Source organism: Cebus imitator, unplaced genomic scaffold, assembly GCF_001604975.1.
Source record: "Cebus imitator isolate Cc_AM_T3 unplaced genomic scaffold, Cebus_imitator-1.0 Scaffold96, whole genome shotgun sequence".
Classification (NCBI taxonomy): Eukaryota; Metazoa; Chordata; class Mammalia; order Primates; family Cebidae; genus Cebus; species Cebus imitator.
In genome coordinates, this window is record NW_016107411.1 from 3,859,060 (window position 1) to 3,869,366 (window position 10,307).

A 10,307-nucleotide genomic window follows, 5' to 3' on the forward strand; every position below is an offset into this window, starting at 1 on the left:
GCAGCCTCCGCCCCCTGGTTCAAGCAATTCCCCTGCCTCAGCCTCCTGAGTAGCTGGGACCACAGGTGCACACCACCAAGGCCAGCTAAGTTTTTGTATATTTGATAGAGACAAGGTTTTTCCCCTTGTTGCCCAGGCTGGTCTTGAACTCCTGAGCTCAAGCAATCTGCCTACCTTGGCCTCCCAAAGTACTGGGATTACAGATATGAGCCACTGGGGGGTGGGAGGTGGGCTTCAGTCCACTTTAATATTTACTGAACATTCATGTAATGCCCCAGGTTACATAGCCTGGGGGTATAGTCACAATGGGTCACCTGAAATACACAGCCTCTAACTCTAAGCTCTAACACCTCACTCCACAGTCATTTCCTGAGGTCCTGGGACTATTTTTCGTGTGCTTCCATGTGGTCATTCTATGCTGCCTCACAGATGTGTGCTGATCGCACTCCTCCTGGTCGAGAAGGCTGCTCCTGTCATCTCACCACGCAGCCCCTGAGTGTAGCTCAGCCAGGCTTCTGTGATTACAGGCCACAGAAACCAACTCTGGCTAACTTAAGCAGAAAAACAATTTATTGGAAGGTTATTGGGCAGTTCCTAGATTCAACAGCTACTCTCTACCCTTTTTCTATGTTGTTAAAGGCTTGATTTTGTCCTGAAATTTACCTGCCTGTGCCCAAGGTAGGAGACCCCCTCCTCAGCCACAGGGGGTGAATGTTGATGAGTCTCAGCCAACCAGGATGCTTCCTGCCTCTGTGTCAGTGATTGGTTTAGGTGTAGGCATGTGACGCAGCCGGGGCCGAGGACACATAAGGGGAAGCCCTCTAGGCCAGGGCTTTCAGAAAGAATCACAGGGAAGGTGACTTTATTAAAGGTGGAATTAGTGCTCTCTGCCTCTGAAAAATAATATGCTTGCCCGTTGTTTAAGATGCTTGGCTGGGTGTGGTGGCTCAGGCCTGTGAGCCCAGCACTTTGGGAGGCTAAGGCAGGTGGATCACGAGGTCAGGAGTTCAAAACCAGCTTCACCAAGATGGCAAAACCCAGTCTCTACTAAAAATACAAAAAAAATTAGCCTAGTGTGGTGGTGGGTGTCTGTAATCCCAGCTACTTGGGAGTCTGAGGCAGAGAATTGCTTGAACCTGGGAAGCACAGGTTGCAGTGAGCTGAGATTGCATTACTGCACTCTAGCCTGGGCGACAGAGCAAGACTCCGTCTCAAAAAAAAAAAAAAAAACTTTTAGTTGGTCTTCTGTGCTTTCAGTTGAAAGGTTCTGACACATGAAGGCTAGCTGTTTTCCCTAGGTAGTAGGTGGGGTGAAAGATGGGAAAAAAGCTGATGGCTAAAAGGTGAAAGGAGGCCGGGCACTGTGGCTCACGCCTATAATCCTAGCACTTTGGGAGGCCGAGGTGGGTGGATCACCTGAGGTCAGGAGTTCAAGACCAGCCTGGCCATCATGGTGAAACCCCACCTTTAAAAAAAAAAAAAAAAGGTGAAAAGAGTTTGCAAAATAAAGGAGCTGATGCATTTTCTGAAGGCAGAGGAACTACCTAATAGAAAAGAACTGAATAAAATTGTTAGAGAGAAGGGAACTAACTTAGGAAGCAGGAGGCCACCACTCATCAAGCAGATACTTGCCGTGTGCCAGGCACTGTGAAACGGGGTGGGATACAGTAATGGACAGAAAGACGAGGTCCCTGTCCTTAGGGAAACTTTCAGTCTGGGTTGGGTGGAGAGACAATGAACATGTAAGTAACAAAATAAGCAGGACAAGATAATGGAAAGTAATTTGGCAGGGGGGCAGCTACTTTTGATAGAGGATGGTCAAGAAAGTCTTCTCTGAAGAAGAGAAGATCCAAATGATGGGATGGGCCAGCCACATGAAGACACTTAGGAGGACTCTAGAAGACATCTCAGGGCAACAGTGGACTCTGTCCTGATTACAGCAATGGAAGTTCAGTGTCCATTCAGAAAAGCGACAGAAATGGCAGCAAAGTTTGCCTTGGAGGCTCCTGCAGGCCAGGAGTGATGGAGCAGTTGGAGAGAGATATTTTCCCAGGGCTGGCATGGATATCACCTCCCCTGTGGCAGGACAGGCTGGGAACCTTGGTGTCGCTGACTTTCTGGAAACTGCAGAGGTTTGAGTAGGGTATTTGAAGTGCCCTATATGCCATAGGTGGCTTGTGATGGCGACCCATGATCTATAACTCTGTTGGATATTCTTTATTTTCTACTGATAAAGAGATTTTCTACTGTGGGTTGGAGGGAAGATACTTGGGGCCAGCAGATGAGTCACACATCTGATCTCTACATGCCCAGCTGCCTGTCTCCCCCTGCCCATGCAGCCTGGAATCCCTATCTGCTCGAGTTTAACATCTCGTCCAATCAATAAGCACCTCTGAAGTCTTTACTTTGTGAGTAGCATCTTAGACATATTTGTGTCAGATGCATACCATGACAGAAAGACAAGACTTGGCCTCAAGGAGTTTGCTGGTCAAATTTGAGAACACTGCATCTGAAACAATTAGAAAACAGTTTATCAGTAGAAAATCAAGGACATCCAACAAAGTTACAGACCGTGCATGGCCATGATAAGCCACCTATGGTATATAGTGCACTTGTTTATACACTGGCTACTGCATTCACGCATCAGTGCACTGGTTTGTTTACCATCTACTGCGTTAGTCCCAACCTCCCAGACTGACACTGACAGTCTTCTTCTCCATGCCTACTACTCCCTTCTTCCCTCCAAGATCCGTCTGGAGGTGATCCATCAAGTTGGAGCCTGACACATCATTTCTGCTCACCCTGTGTGGCCTTCCTCCAGTTTCCTGAGGATGTGAAGGAGGAGGAGGGAGGGACCAGTCAGCTGAATGGAGACTTCTTTGCCCAAAGGTGAGAGCACCACAGTGGGGCTCTTCACAGGCAGCCACTTTGAGACCTGTCCAGCACAAGTTTATAGTTTTGGGGGTCCTGTCGCTGAACAAATAAGAAAACATTGAGGGGGCCTGGCGTGGTGGCTCACGCCTGTAATCCCAGCACCTCTGGAAGCCGAGGCGGGTGGATCATGAGGTCAAGAGATTGAGATCATCCTGGTCAACATGGTGAAACCCCGTCTCTACTAAAAATACAAAAAATCAGCTGGGCATGGTGGTGCGTGCCTGTAATCCCAGCTACTCAGGAGGCTGAGGCAGGAGAATTGCCTGAACCCAGGAGGCGGAGGTTCCGGTGAGTGGAGTTCGCGCCATTGCACTCCAGCCGGGATAACAAGAGTGAAAAAACGTCTCAAAAAAAAAAAAAAGAAAACACTGAGTGCTTGCCTTGTGCCAGTGTCTGTTTGAAGAGGCAGACCACTGGCACTTTTCTTGTATTATCTCATTTAATCCACACAATTGCCTTTGGTGGGAATTTTAATTATTCCATTTTACAGTTGGGGAAACTAAGGTACAGAAAGATAAAGTAGTTTATCCTTATCAAACAACTAGTAAATGGTGGAGCCAAGATTTGAACCCAAGCAGACTGCCTGCAGAATCCCTGGTTGGCACGCCTGTGCACACTGCCAAATTGTTTTATTCTAGGAATTTCCCTTCCTTGCGCCATGACATATTAAAAACTCAGCTTGAGGTCATTTTGAGCAAGGAACTTCTCTCCACCCCGCCTTTCCATGAGAGGGAGTTGGGATCCCAGAGAAGAAGAATTCCAGAAGAGGTACTGCCACTTTGGCTATCTTTTCCTGAATGTTCCCCAGGCAGGGAGCGCCAGCTTTTGATTCGCCAGGTGTCTCTCTTTTCTTCTAATTAACACCAGACTCAGCCTTTAGCCAGAGCCCGGCCTATAGCTGGAATCCACCACCATTCGGCTCAGGGGCCACTCTGCTGTGACAGCCACAGAGGGCAAAGCAACTGCTAACTCGGGTGGAGTCTCCTGTGACGATGCTCCCTTTGCCTCATCCATAAAAAACTCCACTCAGATCGACCTCATTTATGGTGGAGGCCAGGGTGGCAGAGTGTGCAGGGGGAGGCAGAATCGGGCTGAAACAGCTCCCTTGCCTCCCTGGATTCTCTTCCAAAATGCTGTCAGCACTGCCAGTCGGAAAATATTTTTCTCCCTCCCTTTGTCTTCTTTCTTATTAAAAAAAAAAAAAAAAAAAAAAAAAAAAAGCCATCTGGTGTCAAATTCACTCCTGGCACATCATAAAGGGTAACACTAAAAATGTCCCCAAAAAACTAAAAGCGAAACCACAGCAGTACACATGGGATTTAATCTCAGCATCCTAGAATTTGAGTTGATAGGGCCCTCCGACATCAAACCCTTCCTGTACACAGGAGGAAACTGAGGCCGGGAGGATTATGCGATTCTTTCAAAAAATGTTTACTGAGCGCCTAATATATGTTCAAGGCACTCTTCAGGCGCCACAGATGAATCATGAGCACAACAGTGAGGCAGAAACCCCCGCCTCTTTGGAGCTTTCCGTGGGAGGTTCTTGCCTCGGCCCTCGGGCCTGCGTCTGCCGCCGTTTTTCAACGGCCTCGAAGGCGGGAGCCCTGGCTGGACCACCCCGGGCCGGGGGCCGGGCCTGGGGCCTCAGGCCGCCCCGCTTTTCCCGCCCGGAGCCGCCGTGCGCAGAGGGGCGAAGTCTGCGGCCGCCGGCGGCTGTGCACTCTCGGAGCTTTCCCCGCGGAGCGCGGCGCCGCATTCCTCCGCGCTGAGCAAACAGCTTTTCCTCCGAGGGCGGCGGGCCGGGCCGGGCGGGGCCTCTCGCGCTGGGGCCCTCGCGAGGGCGCGGCCCGGGTGCTCCCCGGGGAGCGGAGGCGGGAGAGCGGGGGCCGCAGGGCCGGGGCCCCAGCCTGCCCTTCCGGCAGCGCCGCGGGACTGCCCAAGGACCAAGTGCGTGCCGGGCCTCGCCCGACCTTGATGCTGGCGTTGGTCCGGGTTGACTGCCCACTCCGATGCCTTGCAAAGGGTGAGTTCGCCTTTGCTTCCATTTTTACTCCAATCCTGGATATTCTTTGACGATGAAAGAGGACGGTTTATGGTTAACTCCAGAAGAGAGGTCCTAACCCAGCTCTTTGAACTTAAATACTTACAATAATCATATATGTATGTACACACACACACACACATACATATATACATACATATTTGAGACAGAGTGTTGCCCTGTTTCTCAGGCTGGAGTGCAGTGGCAAGATCTCGGCTCACTGCAACCCCCACCTCCAGGGTTCAAGCTATTCTCCTACCTTAGTTTTTGAGTAGATGGGACTACAGGTGCGCACCATGCCAGGCTAATTTGTGTATTTTTAGTAGATATAGGGTTTCACCATTTTGGCCAGGCTGGTCTTGAACTCCTGGGCTCAACTGATCTGCCTGCCTTGGCCTCCCAAAGTGCTGGGATTACAGGCATGTGTCACCGTGCCCCACCCTTCATCTTTTTCTTTTCCTGCCTCTTAAATGTTGAGCTTAGGTCTTGAAGTCTTTTCGGCTTTATCTTAGTATACTTTTTATTTTGGAAAATTTTTAGATGTACATAAAAGTTGCAACAATAGTGTAGAGAATTCCAATGTACTCCTCACCCTGCTTCCCCCAAAGTTTATATCTTAACTAACCATGGTACGTTTGTCAAAATGAAGAATTCACATTGGAACAATACTATTAAGCAAACTACAGACTTTACTTGGACTTCACGTTTCCACTCATGTCCTTTTTCTGTTCTAGGATTCAATCTGGGACATCACCTTGCATTTAGGGGTTTGAAACCTTTTAATATGTAATCCAGATTTCACTGTGTAGAGTCTCTCCCCTTGGCAATGAGGCAGCAAGCAGAGTCCCTGGCACTGGATTGAGCTCCCTGTCCTTGTCCTGACAGTCTAGGAAACACCTGGAGCCCTGGATATCCTGAGAATGCTGTTAAGGGATTCCTGCCGAGTCTGCCTGCTGGCTCTGTGGCACCTGGCCTAAATCTGGATCCCAAGGCCTGCTCCGGGTCCTACTGAATGGAGACAAGGAAGTCCATGGGGTTCTTCAGAGAACCCTCAGAGCTGAGGGGGTGAGCAGGTGCATGAGCTCCCACTCTTTTTTTTTTTTTTTTTACTTTTTTTTTTTAAATTGAGATAGGGCCTCACCCTGTCACCCAGGCTGGAAGGCAGTGGTGTAGTCATGTCTCACTGTAGCCTCAACCTCCTGGGCTCATGTGATCCTTCCCCCTTATCCTCCTGAGAAGCTAGGACTACAGGCATGTGCCACCATGCCTGGCTAATTTTCTTTTTTTTTTTTTTTTTTTTGGTTTAGTAGAGACAGGGTCTCCCTATTGTTACCCAGGTTGGTCTTGAGCTCCTGGGCTCAAGTGATCCTCCCATCTTGGCCTCCCAAAGTGCAGGAATTATAGGTGTGAGCCAGCATGCCTGGCTGACTCCCACTGTCTTAAGGCATTTCGAGACCTGCTATAATTTTGGAGTTTTACCTGAAGGCACTCCCCTCTTTGGTGGTGGGAGGGGTCCAGATACCTGGAAACACCTGTACGGTCAACTCAAGTAGCTGGGAAGAAGCCTATGGCAGATTTCTAGTAACTACCCCTGAAGAAACCCTGATTCTTAGCTGAACACTGTCAGGAACTATGAGGGGTATGAAAGTTTATCCTACTTACAAGCTAACAAATTAGCCCACCAGTGTCGCAGCTTGTGTTAGAAGCCCAGACTCCTGGATCAGAGATGAAGGACAGTTTACTATTCACAGCAATGGCAGTAGCAAGAGTACCAGCCCTAATCCCCACAGGGTTTTGCGGAAAGGGCCAGGTGATGCCTGTACACACAGTGGATTGCATTTCAGGACAGGAACCCTGAGCTTAGGGAACCCAGATCTTTTATAATGGGCCATGTCTATTTTATAAGGGGCAGCATGCTTGCCCCTTTGGGAGGGAGACGCTAGATCTTCCAAGGCTGTCCGCTATATCTTGAAAATGATAACCTGGAACAAAGGACAGTCAATGCCTCATTTGCAAGATGTGTAGAAATGGAATAGAACCATGGAGAATTATCTACCCACAAGCAAATGGCCATATAAGACAAGCATACATTTCCCAGCCTCTCTTGCAGCTAAGCGTAGCCATGTAATCAAGTTGTCATCTATTGCGCATGTGGCAGCTTCTGGGAAATCTCAGTGACTAGTATGCACTCTGGGCAGCTTTTTCCCATCTTCTTTTCCTGATAGCTGGAATGGAGACATGATGTGGGAGCTTGAGCAGTCATTTGGGACCAGGACTAGCAAGCTGAGGACTGGGGATGGCAGGGTAGTGCGGGGAAAGGGGCTTAGGTCCTGATGGTGGTGGAGCTCACAAATCACATCTGTACTAGTTATCTCTGGATTTGTTTACGTGAGAGAAAAAGACACTCTCATCTTGTTTTAACTTTTTGTTTTTATGGTATATGCCCCTGAACCTAATTCTCACTGATGCAGGGTTAGAGCCGAGGAAGACCGATGGAGGGTTAAACCTGTCAGCAGAGAGAAGGGTCAGGGGCCCTGCTCGCCTTTCCCTCCATCTCAGCTTCAGCAATCATGGGGGAGGGGAAAGGGGAGTCATCTCCGGCTTGTTCACCACCCACTGGTGATGCCCCATTCACAAAGGGGCCCGGCTGGCCACGCGACCCAGCAGCATCCATTTGAAGGCAGCAAGCAACAAGCTGGCTCCATTCACAAACCCTGTCCTCCTTTGAAAACCAATCACCGTGCGAAGCGTGACTGGGTGGTGGCTGGTGTCGGCCCATCTGTCACGCCCTTTCAGGGAGCCTGGTGGCGGCAGCCAGCTTGGGCCGAGCCAGCCCCTCTCCCTTTGTACCCCAGGGACACGCACTGTAACGAGATCACAGTGCCTACTGAATTATTCAGAGCTGCCCTGAGTGTCAGTTTTATTATAAACATGCAGATTGCTCCAGGCTCCAAACTTCCAAACCTCCAGCAGCCACCTCCTTCCAGGATTTTGCACTGGCTGCTTTGTGCCTGTGATTTTCCCCGGCTCTGATGGCCTAATTTCCCTCTAACCAGTTCCTACCTGCTGCTGGGCTCGAAGGCCTCGGCCCTTTATCCATTGCTTCCATAGGCCCTATTTTGTGCTCAAAAACTGTCCTCTCCACTGCCCCAGCAGTCCTGCCGCTGCTTCTCCCATACTGGCTTCACCGCCCAAGTGGGTGACATCAGACTTGGAGAGTGCAGCTTGCCTTCCTCTGGTGGGGACATGGATCCTCCGCTCCTGTGGGCCTAGTGTGATCTTTAAGCCCACTAGGTCTCTCCACCCATCTGGGTGTTTTAGCCCCAGCTGTGTCCTCTGCCCTTCCCCATATATCCCAGATCCCCGGTGCTCTTCGGAGTTGATCCCGAGAATACCCCCCAGCTGGTAATGAAGCGGAGATGGTAATGCACATTTAAGAGTAATGAAATGCAGTGATATTTCAGGCCTGACAGACCTATTTCTGGCAGCCTTAGAATTAAAGTGTGAGGCTTTGTACTGCAGCTGCTACTAGGAGCCTTCAGAGTTTTTCTAAAGATGTGAATAAAGCTTCCAGGGTTTCAGCTCAGATCACTGTGGCTATTTATCCTGCTGCTGCTTTCATTGTACCTTTTTATTTGAAATTTTAGAGCTTTTAGATGAAGGGAGCGCAGCAGTAAGTGCGAAGCATACAAAATATCCTGGTGGGGGAGAATGTCCCGGTTTTTCTCTCCAATTGTCCATGACAGCTCTGGGAGGAAAGAGCTGCTCGCAGGGAACACTGCCTCTGTCTCCCCTTTGAGTGGGCTCCTCCTGAATTCTTGCCCCGCTGCAGTAGGAAATGGGGCCTCCTGAGAAAGCTCTGGAAGGGAGTCCATGCCACCAAGATTGACGGGGCTGGGTGTGGGCTGGCCCTCCCCCAGCGGCTCAGTGCTGTGAGCTTGGTATAGACTGTCCTCAGTTGGGGAATGTGGTGGAAAGGAGCTGATTCACACTAGGCCGACAGTGAGAGCTCTCGCTCCAGTCCTCCAGTTAGGAAAGTTGGGCTGCTCTTCCTATCTCTGCACCCAGCTCTATCCGTCACATCCAGAAGGATGGAGCCATCCATGAGGAGAGGCCACGTAGGACAGTGGTGCAAACATGGGCTCCACTGGCAGACAAACCTGAGGGCGAAACCTGGTGAGACCAGCTGCCTTGCCCAGGACAAGCCACTTGCCCTTTCTGGCCCTCACTGTCTCATTTTCCCCACCTGTAAAATGGGGATAATAAGCATCCATCGCCCAGATCCTTGTGATGCATGTAAAGTACTTGGCACATATGAAGTCACAATGCGTATTATTAACATGGAACAGTGTGAGGAATAGTCCCAGGACGCAGGCTAGCTAGACCTCCTTCCTGCACTCACTCATGTGCCACCCCCTTTTCACTCCGGGGCAGTGTGGTGCAGTGAGAAGGGGCTCTAGAGTCACACAGAGCTGGGCTCCGACCCTGGTTCCGTCATTTTCCAGTTTTATGAGATCAATTTGTGAGACTCAGATTTTCTGAGTCCTGGTTTCCTCATCTGTAAGAAGAGTGATAATAAATATTCACCTCAAAGGACATCAGTGAGGATTAAATGAGATCATGTTTATACAAGAACCCACACAGTGCCTGGCACACAGTGGGTGTTGATAAATGATGGTTCCCTTCCCCCTTTCCTTTTCTCTCTGCTTCTATTAAAAAAGGAGGGGAGTTTTAGAATCAGCCACCAGTGTAAAGGAAATGCAGGAGGAAAATAAGCATGGTAAATGGTGGTGGGGGGGATTTCATCAGCAAAATCCAGAGTTTGGAAAATTCTATAGGACAAATGATCCAGAATCCTCAATGAACAAATGACAAGAGAGAGAGAGGGAGGGCCAAGGGAAATGTGAGAGTCAGTCAGGCGTGGAGGCTCACACCTGTAATCCCAGCATTTTGGGAGGCTGAGGCAGGAGGATTGCCTGATACCAGGAGTTCAGGACTAATCTGGGCAACATGGTGAGACTCCAGTCTCTACAAAAAACTTAAAAATTAGCTGAGTGTGATGACTTGCACCTGTGGCCCCAGCTTCCTGGGAGGCTGAGGCAGGAGGATTGCCTATGCCCAGGAGGTTGAGACTGCAGTAAGCCATGATTGCACCACTGCACTCCAGCCTGTGTGACAGAGCAAGACTCTGTCTTTAAAAAAAGAGGCTGGGCGCAGTGGCTCACACCTGTAATCCCAGGACTTTGGGAGGCTGAGGTGGGTGGATCACCTGAGGTCAGGAGCTCAAGACCAGCCTGGCCAACATGGTGAAACACTGTCTCTAGTAGATTAA

The 10,307-nt window shown here is 49.8% G+C and overlaps 1 long non-coding RNA gene across 1 annotated transcript in view; it reads left to right on the forward strand.

Moving 5' to 3' along the window:
- Window positions 1-4,779: 4,779 nt before the first annotated feature.
- Window positions 4,780-10,307, forward strand: part of LOC108309749 — a 31,415-nt gene continuing 25,887 nt past the window's right edge. The window contains exon 1 of the long non-coding RNA XR_001827482.2: window positions 4,780-4,957. This is a non-coding gene — a long non-coding RNA (uncharacterized LOC108309749). The remainder of the gene's footprint in view (window positions 4,958-10,307) is intronic.